Below are 13972 nucleotides of genomic sequence, written 5' to 3'. Positions count from 1 at the left end.
TCTTCCTGAAATAAAGTTTCCTGTTTCAGTAATGCCCTTTTATTGTGTATTATTAGTGCAGCCTACTCACATTATTCTGTGTATTGTGGACAGCTGTTTGTACTTGAAAAAAAATGATTACCATTCATTTGTAATGGAGTTATATGGCTTCATGTTCATTGTCTAGCCACTGCTATTATTATATGAGGGCACTCGTGTGTCAAAGTAATACAGTTGGTTTTCCAGTCAAGCTACTTGTCCTCATAAAAAATAATGAAGGATATCAAAGTGTTCAATTTTATAACTAGGCAAAGAACCAGGGTGTTTGTGGGACCGCCACTCTCTGAGACTATCTGCCTGCTACATTAGACTAGATAGGATGGGCACATTCCAGATTTTGTTCTTTAAGTGTTGTCATCTAGTGAGACCCAGAAACTTTTTCTGTATCAGCCCTTGACTGTGGAGCTCCCTTCCCTTCCCCCTGGGATTCAGCCTTTTTAACCTTCTGGAAAGCTGTAAAGGACTGGCTTCTCCCCCAGGCATGGGGATAAGGTAAGGTTGGAACTCAAGGATTGTATGGATTGATGGTGCATCAGGCACCTGGTGTTCTTGTTTCCCCCCTCCCTAATTTTTGGTTTTATTGCTGTGAGCTGTCCAGAGGCACCTTTTAAAATATGGGCAATCCTATAAGTCAAATCAATCAAGTCTGAGACACAGTAGAGCCACACAAAAAGCTTCATAATTCAACTAGAGTTTGGAACTTACATTTAGAATGATTTTATATAGAAGGGCAGTAGTGATGATTCCCAGAATTAGAGACTTCTCTTGAAACCTGTCTTGATGATGCAGGAATACATGAATCAAATATTTATTGTCATAGGCCAGGATAAGGAGAATGGAATACAGACAATTAGTTAAAAAAAAAAACCCTAAAAGATATAAAAAGTATGTATAATAATAAATATACCATCATACGGAGAGTGAGGTACACAGGATTAAATAGCATAAAAAATACATCAAAGTTTAATTTTTTAAAAAGCTAAAAGATAAAGTCTACGTTAAAACAAAAATCTAAAAAAATTGAGGGGGTGGAGTTAAAAAAAAGTTAGCATATGGCAAACTAAATCTATCACAACATAAAGCACTTTTAAATAATGAACTAAATGCATATTAAGTCTAGTTTATGGACAGGGGTAGGTCAACATCTGATGGATTTTAAGTACTGCTGCACAGAATCTGGCAATATTATATCTTGTAGCCAGATTAGTATCTGCAAGCATCAAGGAGGTATAGAATTGTCCTGTGTGCCCTGGGATGGATGGATGGATGGATGGATGGATTTATTTATTTATTTATTTATTTATTTATTTATTTATTTATTTATTTATTTATTTATTTATTTATTTATTTATTTATTTATTTATTTATTTCCTGCCCTTGTTATATTTACAAATAACTGAAGGCAGCAAACATATCCATCTTCTCCTCCTATTTTCCCCAGAGCAACAACCCTGTGAGGTGGGTTGGCTGAGAGAGATTGACTGGACCAAAGTCACCTAGTTGGCTTCCATGGTTAAGATGGAACTTAAACTTATGGTCTCCCACTTTCTAGCCCAATGTCTTAATCACTAGACCAAATTGGCTCTCGTGTAATATATATACAGTAATGGGGAGCTGACTACAAATGTCTTTGTAATATAGCATTGAAGAAATGCTGTTTCTGTGTGTCCATAGTCAAAGAGGCATTGACTCTACCGGTAGGGAATCTTCCTGTATTGGCCCTTTAAGGGCAGCTGAGGGGAGGGCATAACATTGTGCCAGAATAAAGGCTCTCTAGTGGTTAGGTATTTGAGGCTAAGTATGCCATGCGGGAGACAGAATGTTTGAGTTTACTGTCAATAAATGTTGGGGACCTGACTGGATCCATCTAGCATTCTCTGTGTGCTGTTTAATGAGTGTTTTGGCTTGATCATATCCTATGATGAGTAAAAGACCTGGAGAGAAGCCCAGGGATGAGATTTTAGTAGCCGCTGCCTTTCTTCCATGTAGACTGAAAATTATCCTTCATAGTTAATGGGGCAAGGCAAAGAGGGAAAAATAGGGTTTTTTAATAGCCAATTATTAGCCATATTCAAGCTAATAATTGTATGTGGTCACCCACTTCCTAGCCTCCACATCACCAACACTCTGATCTTCAGTGTATATACATTGTAGTTTATGCTTCCATCTTGTATGGGTGGATTGAAGAAGAGTATAGACTTCATACTGTATTGAATAGCTGAGATATTTGACTTTGTACTTAACATTTCTGATAGTGGTGAGCTATCAGCAGAGGAGATATTGGATTAGTCTATATTGACTTGAAGTTGTCTGTTTATATAGTAGGCAGAGAGTAGATATCAGACGTTGAAGAAGGACATGAGTGCAATTCCTAAGAATAAAAAAAAATATACTGATGGCTTATTGGATTTCTCTTTGTGAATTAAGTCAATAACAAAACGTGTGAACAAAACCTGTGTTTGGGTGGAGGAAGAGAACTTCCTTTATATTCCTCAAAAGAAAACTGTCCTTGGCTCAAAATGTTAAATTCCTAGGTATACTTTTGTTTCTTCAACATCTTTTTTTTTTGTTACTTTTGTTAAATTATCCTTTCATCCTCTTTATGTTGTGCCAAAGCAGATATTGGTAGCTCCTGTGCTTTCCCCAGTGCCTGACTGAGGAAGTGGTGGACGTCTGTAGCTGGTATATTTCAAGGTGGTATGGAGGACACGTGGGCTTGGCTGCTTGTTTTTGTTCTGTGCCTTTCGTGGAATGCAGTGTGTTTGCCTTTCTTGGCCTGTGGTTTAAGCCTGCATTCCTGTGTATAGAGTCAGCATGGCGGCAGGCGGCGTGCTGTTCATGCCCTACAGCTACATGGTTTCAGCTCCACATCAAAGGTGTGTTCAGTGCGTAGCTTGTGCCATTCCTGGCCACACCTGGTGGCCTGCAGGCACGCAAGTAGGAGGGCTCAGAGATGCAGTTGCAGACTACAATGTTTAAACTCAGGCTTCTCCATACTTGTGAAATCAGGGGAGTTGAATTTACGTTAAACAACCAAAACAGGTCAAACTCGGTAGGAAGAAACAGTCTCTCTAAAGGCCAGCCCAATAAGCAATATCACCTACTACCTCTAGCGCAAAAAGAAATAGTGTTTCTTTAATAGACTAAGATCATTTGAGGAGACTTGTCTTCCATGCATCTGTCATATTATTAGTCAGGTGCCTGCTGATGGATTATCTGCTACATTTCTCAAACAGTACCCTGTGCAAAATGATGTTGAAATAGGATGCATTCTGACAGTAGGAATATTTTGCATATCAAGAGAATGACATAATTCCTTGCTTCAGATGTTTGGGTCTTGTCAGGCTACATAATAGAAGAAGATCATGACATCCCATGGAGCTGTTGAGGGGGTTGTCTTTTCCTGAAATGTTATTCTCAGCTAAGTTTCTTTCCTTATATTTTTGTTTTAATAGATTGATATACCAAACATAATTTACTGTACTTAAAATCAAATACATTATCTAAAATTAAACACATGCATTTTAACATTTTGGAAGTGCTTGCTATCTCTTAAAAAGTGGCCACTTTCTTCTCTTAACAAAGGCCTTCTTGTGTTTGGTATAGAATGGTAGACCACATAACTGTGATCAAGATTGATATCTGTGTCAAGATTTACAGAGACTGTAACCTAATCATTTCTACTAACATCCACCAGTGTTATTTGTGCCACAGGTGAATTTAAAGTGATGGAAGTTAGGATCATTGTGCAATATAAATAGCTTGTGTGGGATTATAATGTAATTTGATATAAGAAATATTTTTGAAGCTGTATATAGAACTGTGTGTAAGATGCCTGCTGGTTAATACCCGAAAGAGTGGATCCAGGGTTTCTACTGGGGTTGTAAGATTTCTGGATATACTTGTAGACTGTCTGTGTTTTAATGCATAACAAAGTAAAATGGTATCTGTGTGTTCTCTGTTCTCCTTGACACACTCCGTCTTGCTTGGGATGATGATAAATTATGCAGAAATTAATGAAACCATCTTTTTAGGTTGATTTATTAATAATGAGTGGCTAGGGGCTTGATCTATATAAAACTGCCTTCATACGTATGAATCCATGTGACAATAGCATTGCTTTTTTGCTAGTACTAAAGCACCCTCTCCTGGGGAAAAATTAATATGACAGATCTATTTCATTGCCAGCACAAATTGGTTAACATGGGATCAAACTACATGTTATGGGCAGTTTTGTATACTTCTGTGTCTTTTTAAAAACCCTGCAAAATAACCATTGAAGCTGCCATCAGGCCACATAGCACCCTCCAGCTCATCATAGATAAACAATCATCTTTTTTTCTGTTAAGGACATTTACTATCTTCTTCTGTTTCTTATTATTACTGCTTCAAATACTACTTTTAAGTTTAAAGAATAGTTGCAAATAGGCAGGCAGCTGCCTGCAATTTAAGTCGATTTTCATATGTTTAGCACAGCTGATCTTCACTAGCTCAAAAAAAAATAGTTATCATAATCATAGTTCGATTTTTGTCATGTGCTATATTGTAAAGTCAAGCTCTATAGCTAGTGTAAGTATTGGAATTAGAGTGTAAGTGCCATTATCACATCTTGCCTTATAAAATATGTCCAGAATTCACAGGACTGTCTTGTACTGCTTTATGTCAACTTTGTGCTGACATATAAGTAATCTACTACTTTTTTCTTCTCCTAGGCTGTGAGTTCTCTGTGTGAAGACTGCTATTAAAACCAGTAAGTTATAGGCTTACTCAACAATTTTAGTGAATATTAAATTTATCTGGTGGTGGTTTTTGTATGTTATGCAGCATTATTACTGTCAAAATTGTCTCTTAAGAAAGGTTTTCAGGAGTAGAGAATCATTTATCTAGTTTTCACATAACTGTAAAGAGGGTTTGTTTTGCCAAATTGTGTTAAAACAAATGCATGACTAAAACTTTGAGGTAGACTTGGGATTTAAGCCATTTTGGGGATTTATTACTGATAGAGCAGTGTTTTTCAGTCTTGGCAACTTTAGGATGTGTGGATGTCAACTCCCAGAATTCCCCAGTCAACATGCAGTCAGATGAAAGAAAATGGAATCATGGATTGCATGATTTTTCGCTCTGTAGATTGGGAATTGAACTTTTGAAGGTTCCTTGCTCCATCATAGTTTTTCTCAACTTTAGCAACTTTAAGATATGTGGCCTTCAACTGATACTTGCCAGCTTACTTTATAGGAATATCTTATGTTTTGAAAAAAACTGTAAATAAGTTGAACTTTTGCTTCTCAAGTTGGCCATAATTAAATTGGGTAACATCTTTTATAAACTTTTGCTGTAAAGATTGCCTCTGTTTGTAACCGGTTAGCCAGCTGTATAACTTCCTGTTGTTGCATGTTTTCCCCCTGTAGTTTTGCAGCAACATGATGAACCTTTTTTTGGAGGCACATATGTTGTTTTTGGAAACAGAGTGCATGTGCTTTTGCATGTGTTCTTAGCATTTATAAAGGGCTTCAGGATGGAGAGTGCTGAAGAAATCTTAAACAATAATTCTTAGGGAAATAAAATGCTTCTTAGAACTGGGAAGAACCAAAGATGGGACACAAAAGAGCTGCCCAGAGTCACTTTCAGTGGGAAGATGGGCAGCATATAAATTTAACAAATAAAGTCAGTTCAGAAATGCTTTTAAAAGAATCTTCATTTGCAAGCAGCTTTGTATAGTTTCTTTTAAATGATAAATTTAATAACTATTCAATAAGATTTAGGAAATTTCTATTTGTATATTCTTTTTTTAATAGTCTCATCTCTTTAGCTAGGCTCCCATAGGTAACTAATTATTTAAATGTTGTGTAATGATTATTAAATATTCTGAAATGTTGTCATAATTCCCAGAAAGCAGTCTAATAGGGGTTAAATTCAGAAGAGAGGAAAATCTATACAGTAGACCGCAGCACAACTATATTAATTTATCTATTTGCAGCATATAGCTAAGAGTATGAAAACTAAAAGCAATTAAAGTAGTTCTTAAATTTTGATTTTTAATCTGAACTTTAAACTATATACTAAAGTTTACATTATATTTTGAGAAGGCAGCCCTCTTTAAAGTATTAAATGTGTCTTCTGTAATCTTTAGCCTGAACTAAGGCAACTATTTGGGCAATCAATTGCAAATTTAAGCTTTATAAACTTATTTTGAAATCCATTCATATGGCAAGAATTAATAGCCCCATTCTGAAAGTCTCTGCTCATTTTATTGCAAATCAAGTTGAACTGCCATGATTGTTGCCAGAATCATGAGGTAGTAAACTGATGAAAATATTTGCATAATTGTTATTTATTATAGATATCGCACTCTAAAAGATGCTGGGCAGCTTATAACAGCCTACATATAGCTTAAAACAATTAAAAACATAACCACAAAATATATAATAGCTTGGACACAAGCAGCCATAACAGTAAAAAAAATAAAAATAAAAAGCTCCACTAACACACCAAACCCAGGCCTGGAAAGAATGATATTTGGATAGGTTTTGTCCCAAGGCTAAATTTTTTTCAAGGGAAACAGTCTATAAAAGAAAGCTAAGATTCTTGTCAGTAGCATGGTCATCAACTTTCAGGTCTACCTGGATTTTTTTTAAAAAAAATTTGATGATAATTTCAGAGTTCCAATAATACCCTGTCGAATTGTAGCTTGCGGGTTCTGTTTAGCTCTCCCTGGAAAATATGAATTAGAGTAGTTCTAATTCCTGCAAGTTATTATAATTCTTTGTGTGTCAGGCTGATTAGTAACTCATGCAGAATTTCATTTCTCAAGTTTCAGGAGCCTTCAGCCAGATGCTGTTGGATGCAGTTAGGAGACTACTTTCGAGGTCATGTGGACAAACATGTTTGGACAGGACATTACTTTAGGTCTGTAAATATCTTTCTTTTATGAGAGGCCTATTCAGGGATTTTATAACTTTTTGTACTGATCTTACAATTGTGCCCCAAAAGCTTTATTTTGGATGGGATTGGTGAAGTAGAACTAAAGCAAAAAATTGTTTAGTATGACAAGCAAGATCAGTTCAATCAAATGATAGATAAGTAAATTCCAGGAAGTTGATGAGGGTTTATTACTCCAGCTCTCAGTAAACATAGATCAGATCTTTGTGGTACAGTAAAGCAATTTAAAGGGATTACTACAAAACTTTTAAAAAGGTAATAAGTATCAAAGGTTGCTAGTGAATAGGGTCTTTGAGGGTTTTTTTTGTTGCTATTTTTTGATTTAAATCCAGTAACTTGAGAATCCTTTGTCAAGTGAGAAAATCTGGAATATTTTTTCTCACTGTTATAATATAAAAATATATATAAATATTTAAAAAAATATTTTCTCATTATTAAATATGGTAGGTAGGTAGGTAGATAGATAGATCGATCACACACATTTTATATATGCATAATTTCCAGCATTTGTTGCTATATAATCCAGAAAGGTTATGCAGGGCTTGATCATTGGAAATAATAATAATATCCTCCCTTGGGCTTCAAGGAATCCTTTTCAGGAATCCAAACTTCATCCCTTATCTTTAATAACACTAACCTAGGCAAGGTATTTACAAACGCATTAAAACTGATCGCAGAGAAATTCAACAAACGAATAAGGCAACTGCACCAGTGTTACAGGGAAACACCAGCACTAGAGAAGAAACTTAACACAATTCAATGTTTTAAACTATTTGGGAAAATAGCAGGTCCTTTGCCAGGCACTGAAATGACAGATGAAACCAAAGAAGCACTAGAAGAAAGCACTTTCTGTGATTGCTTATTCCCTAAACCCAGAAGGGAAAAGAATCCCCCAAAGGGCCTCCGATTAAAATATTTTTAAATGTTTAATATTATATATATGTAACAGTAAAAAAAATAGGTAAGTTGCTCTACATGGATACTTCCATGTTTCTTATGGGAACTGATGCAAAGATGCTCCTTTTCTGTTTATCGAAGGTCTGCCTAAAGATATACATTAGAAAGGTTTTTTATAATCCCCCAAAATGTTGCTTTTAGGTTGTTGAATTATGATGACAAAAGTAGTAACTTTCTTTCCATTAATGCTATTCTCTCAGTGCAATTCCTTAATGGAACAATTCACCTCATAATATTTCCAACACATAGCAGTTTTTATATATGCTGCTCTTAGCATAAAACACACTAGGTTCATACACATTATAAAACTGTTAAAACATCAAGGGGTGGTGATAATGCTGCAATCCTGAACATCCTGGCCTATAATGCCTGATTCTGTACTTGATCCCCAGATTGCTATATTTCAGGACATTTAAGCCACATATGTAAATATAAATCCCCTCTCCAATGCAGGAGAGACACGATAGAATGTATAGTGTAATAGTGGAGGCGATATCATTGACTAATATTTTTGATTGCATAATTCTTCCTGTTTTTTAAAAATATGGATTTATAAGGAGGGAGGTGTAGAACCATATATTTTTCCGAAGGTGAATTTAAATTCACCTGCCCTAATTTATTTCCCATATGCTTTTAGATTAGATACTATTCTGTACTGTGTTTCCACTTGTATATTATAGATACCTGGCCTTTGGCTCCTTTTGAAAGAAAGACACAACAAATCTCAAAGATATTTGGCATTTTGTCCTGAATTATTATTTTTAGGGAAAAACTCTTCATATTTCTTTTGAATCAATGTATTTGTTTATAGTAGGTCGTTCAGTTTTTCCTGACAAATTTATGATGCTCATTTGAGTCATCAGAAAAGGATGCTGTATAGATGCAGTCATGTATAAGTAAGGTGAACAATATTTTTGCCCATGGGCACCAAGCCTATGGAAAAGCCATATAAAGTGGACTGTGAATTATGACCTATTTATTTAATGGAAACAAATTGTTTTGTAAGAAGCTATTCTCAAAGAAAATTAGAGATTTTGAATTCCGTAGTTTTAATAGCTTAATGTCATTTTTACTTCTTATTTTTATAAATTTAGATTTTTTTTTTATTATAGTGCCTACATTTTTTTATTTTTTCCATTTTATTAAGTTAGGGTGTTTGCCAGCGTTTGAAATAAGACAACAGGTGGTGATTTAGAGGATAGTGTCTAATCAAGAAGTAGTAACTTAATTTCCTCCCCTAGTTTCTTACTATTTTAATTCTTTGAATTACATGATAATATATTTCTGCATTTCAGATTTATTTTTAAATCAATGCATCCAAAATATTTAAGATTAAAAAGTCTAAATTGTGTAATGGGACAAAAATGTTAACTCTTTCCTGTATCTCCAACCAAGTACTTAATTTAAAATATCCTGTTTTCTGAGTTTTTATATAAACCTAATTACTCGTGGAAGTATCCAACAGCTCTCAGATTTACTTGACAGAGAGATGGGTAGCATAAATTTAATAAATATTTTTTTTAAAATTAGAGGGGTTAAAAGCCTTAAATATGAAAAGCAATTAATTAGGGCATCCGTCGGAACCCTGACAATATGTATGGTTAATTTGTTTTTGTGTTGATTATTTTTTATCTTATTTCTTTTTATTTTGAGGGTTGCTTTTATTAAACTAGCTAGTGATTCAGTGGAAGAAAAATAATCCCTTTCTTTATTCCCCTAAACAGACTAAACTTTTTGATGTCATGTTATTTCCCTAAACAATGGCTTTTGATCTGTTTATATTTGAATTAAGTACACTCATAAAGGATTTTCAGAACGTAGCTTTTTATAGCAATAACATCAGCTTAAGTAATCAAAAGCTTTGAAAGCATACAGTATTAACAAGAATACAAACATTTTCTTTTGACTACAAAAGTAAATTGTATTTAATGTTCTTTTTGCAAAAATTATATGATGAATCCTGACATGACCTTTATATATAATTTATGATTATTCTCTTTGCCTTATAAAGTCATTTCCATTTTAGTTCAACAAGACTATTTTTTTCTAATGTTTAATAAGACTGTTGATATATATATAAGAATTATACCAGGAATGGCTTTTTGGTACATCTCTGCTGAGCTGTAAAATTAATTGGCAGCATTTTGATTGGCAGATATCATGGACTGGCTTGAATTATTGAACAAACAATAAGCAAACAAATACACCTTATTTAAAAGAAAATAAAGATCACTCCTCAGTGAAATAAATTCCCTGTCTACCACATACTATAGAATATAGGGTAGTCCTTCAGCAATCTGATTTAAATTAGCAGAATGGGAAAATGGTGTTATGTATTGCTATTTTGCTTAGTTTAAATGATAAGAATGAAATATAGTAATGGCACCTTGCACGATATAACAGAATAACCAAGATTATATTTCTTTTCTTCTAGAACCAATTTAAGTAGGATTAAACCATTGCATTAAATTTAAAGTTAAAAAAAAAACCAAACACCATGCCAAATGCACTAATTGACCAATCATTTTGTTATTTGTACAATAAAAACCATACAATTAGCCCTACTATCAACCTATTTAGTATATATTTAAAATAAACTTCAGTGGAGGCTAACTTGTTTCCCTATGGTAGATAGGCTGGGAAATCCACCAACTATTAGAAGAGGCTCCACTGGGCACTGCAGAGATAATGGTGGTAAGTAATGTAATATTAGTGGAAATCATCTCTTGGAGCACAGGTTTGATAATAAAACTTCAACACATTGGCTTTTGCTTGGGATTTTCCTACCAGTTGCATTTACTTTGTTTCCAGGCATTTCCGTAATAAATCAAGGGGTTAATAATCATCATCAAATGGCTTTTCACAATGTTTTTAAAGATGTGCTAGTAAATAATTAGGAATTATTTGTATTCTATTAATCTTGGGGGCTATTCACAGCATGGAGTACAAAAAATCCTGGCAGATATAAATGGAGATTTAGAGAAGGAATTAACCAGGACAGGTCTTATATTTGCTTTCCTCCTCATACATAAGATAGATATCTTGTTTCATTAAAAAAAAAAGAGAGATATTCAGAAAGTTTTTCTTTACTTGTATGGAATTGCAAAACACAGTGAGTCCTTTTTTGAGCTGCTTTCTCCCCAGCTGTGCTATTGTAAGATTGTTTATTCTGTACTCATTGAGGCCCAAAGAAAACACTGTAGTAAGGAAAGGGGCCAATAAACTTGTTGGGGCAAGGCCAATAGCAGGGCATCTATAAGACTTGTTTCAGCAGCTTTCTAGCCTAGTACAAGCCTTGCTGACTTCCTGTTCTATTAATTTGAAGCTTTAGATCTTTCTAGTTAATCTTTTCAGTGTCATTTGCAAATTAACCATATTTAAATTTGGAGCAAATGTTATTGATAGATAACATTTTTTATAATACAAAGTATGGCAGTTCTAAGCTATTTGTGCGGATTGCTTTCTAGGCCTTCGGATATTCAGCATGGAAGATGGGGAAAAAAAACAGGAAATGGCATCACAAGTGGTCTTTGATGGGAAACCAGCCTTTAAAACCTGGTCCATATTTTATACAATAAAATGCTTGAACACGAGCACACTGTACAAACTCTTCCCCCCCCTCCCCAAACAAATAAAAAAGTTTGAAAATGAAATCTTTACTTAGGCATCTCAGAATAGAATTTTCCTTTTTCACTGGTTATATTCATGACTGGATGTAATTTGGTCTCAATCACAGCTTAATTTTTTAAGATATTTCCTTATCTTCCACTTGTAACAAACAGTAACATTTGCAAACTGAAAGAGCCCCTAGAGTCCTATTTGGATCACAGAATATTTCCAATTATGGATAAAGTACTTTAGATCAGAAGCTGCAACTGCAACTTCAGTGTTGGGAGTGCTTTAAAATGACAGAAGTTGCAGGTTCCTCAAGGTGAAGTATTTGTAGTAGAGGAGGTATTCATCATAAATTGATTGCCCCCCCCCAACTCTTAGATCCTTGGATTGAGTGCCTTTTTCAGACTTCAGATCAGAACCCAGATTGGTAGGTATTTCAGTATATCCATTACATAGCTATGGGCATTGCCTGTAAGTCTCATATAGCCTGAGGACTGTACCTCTCTACATAAGATTCCATTTCAGTTATTTCTTCAAGGAGGCTTTATGTTGTTCCTGATATTTGGGATATGAACTAAAGAAGCTACGTTATGCTAGATCAGAGTATTTGTTCAGCTAACTCAGAGCTGTCTTGTTTCCAGTATTGTCTGTACTAATTTCAACTATTCCAGTACTGTATTTCCTATCATGGGCGGCTGATCCTTTAAACGGGTGAGTGCGTCATAGACTAAAAGTATGTGATCTTATTACTGAACCAGGATCCTTCCTACTATGCAAAATATTGACATAGAGAAAGGCTTTCTCAAGACTCAGATACCAAGGGTTATCACTTTTGTGACTCCCATAATGCAAATTGTTGCTAAGTTTTAGAAAAATGATAGGTATAAGACAAGTTCTCCGGAAGGAGGGAAACGACAGTCAGGCTGGGTATGACTCCTCTATGCAGCATGCCGAGTCTGCCAAATTTGAATAGCTCCGCCCTCTTGGCCCAGTGTTTCGACTCGGTCTATGCTGGATAGACATGTCTTCCAGTATGGATCATCAGCTTACTTACTTCTCTCAGAGGTTGCTGCTAAGTCCAGTTTTCCTATGGTTATATGGTTACAGTAAAATATTGTTTCTAATATGCAGTAGCATACCTTGATTTATACAGTAGGATATTTATTGAATCAGGGACAGAAGAAATAATATGTCTTCATTCACAATTTTGTTTCATTTGGAAGAGGCTGGGTGCTATACAGAGTGAAATTTCTTGGAGATTCTGTGTTCCTCCCCATATTCTTCTGTACCTCTTGGTCTGCTTTAACCAAGCATTGCAACATGCTAGTTCTTGAGGATTGCAAAGCCCCTTATGAGAACTAGATCTTATTGCATTGTTGGCTCAAGGACATGCATTCCTTGTACAGGAGGAAATAGACAAGAAACTGCTTGCTTGCAAAGGAGATAAGCTCCTTTCTGCAAAGTGTTGTCTGATTTACTATATTTGTTTTTTTTTTTCAGCCTCTTCTGACCTTACTGATCTTTGCTATGAGCATTCCTTGTCAGTTTCTTACAATGCTTTGCATTGTTTTTACAAGATAGGTATGTCAATCTTATTAATCATATTTGTGCTATTAATTTCTACCTTAGTATGAACTGATATAAGTGAGTTCTGCTTGCAGTTGTTGTCAATAGACAATTCTGTATTGATCCTGGATGATGATAGTACACACAATAGCATACTATGTACCCTTTAAATGAAATATAGATATACTGTAAATAAAGATAGAGATAGGCTACTACACCCTTGAATACTCTGGTCATACTGGTTTGAAGCTAGCCAGCCTGGTTTCCAAAAGGGGTTAGACACACCTTGTCTGTATATAATACATTTTCTGGTTTTCAAATGTTTGCTATATTATAATAGAATAGAGTAGAGTAGAGTAGAGTAGAGTAGAGTAGAGTAGAGTAGAATAGAATAGAATAGAATAGAATAGAATAGAATAGAATAGAATAGAATAGAATAGAATAGAATAGAATAGAATAGAATAGAATTGGCCAAGTGTGATTGCACACACAAGGAATTTGTCTTAGGTGTATATGCCCTCAGTGTACATAAGGAGAATAAAATATATTCATCAAGAATAAAAAGATACAACACTTAGTGATAGTCAAGCTATCAAGCTTGTCTAGTCAAGCTAATAAGCTATCAAATTGTACTAGGAAACAAAAATAATATAATTGAAAGGTACAAGCAACATGGTTTTAGTAATGTGGGAAGAGATAGATACTAGTAAGGAAGAGAAAAATAATAGTAATACAGTCTTAGTAAATTATTTGACGGTGTTGTGGGAATTAGTTGTTAAGCAGAGTGATGGCATTCAGGAAAAAATTGTCCCAGTGTCTAGTTGTTTTGGTGTGCAAAGCTCTATAGCGTCGTTTT

At 34.7% G+C, this 13972-nt stretch overlaps 1 protein-coding gene across 4 annotated transcripts in view; it reads left to right on the top strand.

Moving 5' to 3' along the window:
- TJAP1 (tight junction associated protein 1) overlaps window positions 1-13972 on the top strand; it is a 73209-nt gene that overhangs the window by 36744 nt on the left and 22493 nt on the right. For 3 of the 4 annotated variants that reach the window (XM_070932493.1, XM_070932494.1, XM_070932489.1), the window contains 3 exons: window positions 4752-4789; window positions 6851-6945; window positions 13051-13131. The gene's annotated coding sequence lies outside the window, so the exon portion shown is untranslated. The remainder of the gene's footprint in view (window positions 1-4751; window positions 4790-6850; window positions 6946-13050; window positions 13132-13972) is intronic. The other variant, XM_070932490.1, reaches the window with a different exon arrangement.

Source organism: Pituophis catenifer, unplaced genomic scaffold (assembly GCF_029215685.1).
Source record: "Pituophis catenifer annectens isolate HBS135680 unplaced genomic scaffold, rPitCat1.0.hap2 SCAF_1, whole genome shotgun sequence".
NCBI lineage: Eukaryota > Metazoa > Chordata > Lepidosauria > Squamata > Colubridae > Pituophis > Pituophis catenifer.
Note: the sequence above shows the minus strand (reverse complement) of the source record. Positions and strands in the feature narration are given on the sequence as shown.